This window comes from Galeopterus variegatus, unplaced genomic scaffold (genome assembly GCF_000696425.1).
Source record: "Galeopterus variegatus unplaced genomic scaffold, G_variegatus-3.0.2 Scaffold7478, whole genome shotgun sequence".
Lineage (NCBI taxonomy): Eukaryota > Metazoa > Chordata > Mammalia > Dermoptera > Cynocephalidae > Galeopterus > Galeopterus variegatus.
In genome coordinates, this window is record NW_007733589.1 from 91,931 (window position 1) to 93,564 (window position 1,634).

Here is a 1,634-nt window from a genome sequence, read left to right on the forward strand (position 1 = left end):
AAGTTTCCTTGTAAATGGTCAACATCAGATCTGGACCCAAATGTTCTGTGTCCCTGGAACCTGCAAAGTTAAGATAGGTGAAGAATTTTGTGTCCAGAAACTCCATGTCTGAAGCTCTCCTCCTGGGATAGAAAGTGAGGTTGTATGCCTACGTCAAAGTAAGTAAGGTGCTCCTAGAAAAGGAGTGATATTTCATTTTTATCCATATAATTTAAAACAACCAAGTTTTTGATATCTAAGATTTTAAAGAAAATTCTCAGTCAGTAAGAAAACAGTTATCACTCAGAGAAGGGAGTCATTATGACACTGCACAGATGAAACATGTCCTTGGATGAAATTATTTCCTGTTATATTTACAGCTGGCTTTTTTTCTCTGCTATTTTAGTCTGTTGAACAAAGGCAGATTATTTTTTTATTCAGAGCTAATTTTTAATTTTCAGTTACATGCTTTATTATTAGGTTTTTAATTGAATCGATTTGTCTGTTTTATTCTGTTTGATTTGTTTAGAGTTTATTACAAATTTGTTGAAATCATTAAATGTTTTTATTTGCTAAAAGTTCTCAGCAAGACAAAGGACCCTGATTAATATATGTAAAACCCAAATAAATATTTCTTTCCTCTTCCAGTAACTTTAAAATTCACTCATTTAAATCAAATGACTGAAAAAATTCTGAAGCCATCTATTTAGAAAGATATAACAAAATTCGTGTCATTTTGAATTAGCCCTAAGTACCTGAGAAAGAATTAATAGTTCAACTTCTCCCAGAAGATTCATCCATTCATAAGCAATCACTTAAGAACAAATTGTTTTCAGTATGGAGCTCATTATGATGAAGAGAAGTAGAGAGTATGGAAGACACCAAAATGTAAATTGAATGTAACTAGGACCAGACAGGATTAGAGTAAAAGGACAAAAGGAAACGGATGGATTTTGGAAGTGACCAGTGCCATTGTGCACACAATAAGCACCAGCACAAAATAGCTGCCAGCCTCGTCTTTCACTCCAGCACCAAGCCCCTGCCCACTCCCCACTTCCCTTTAGGAGAAGCATCCTGACTTACAGTTTTACAGCTTCCACATCAGCGCAGTTCTCCACCCAGTTACATCAACCTGATGGTCCTTCCCTGCCATACATTTCACACCCAACAGCTAATATAAACTCTTGCAAACCCATTGTTGCTGCTGTCCCCATTTTCAGGGCAGCCCCAGGCTGTCCTTCATTTTGAGTACAGCCCAACAGATTTCTTTCTTTAATAAAGCTTGAACGGTCCCTGGCATCTCAGCTCACTTTCTTTCAGAAATAGAAAAAAGACTGAGATAAAATTTGAAAAACTTGAATTAATCAAAGAGTAATGTGTGATAAGAGGAAGAAGCATACCATGAAATAAAAAGATAACCAAAAGTAGAAAAGAAAAGAGAGAGATAGATGAAATGATTGCAATCAAAATATAGTATTTTTAAATGAAGAAACCATGGAGTGAAAAAGTGGGAAGAGGAGATGTGGAGTTTATGGCAGAAAGAATTGCAGCTGGGTAAGTGAATAGGGCAATTATGTATTTGACATGTTCTATCCAATGCTTGATCAACAGGTAAATTCATAACCAAAAATTTGTGCTATATGATAGATCCATCA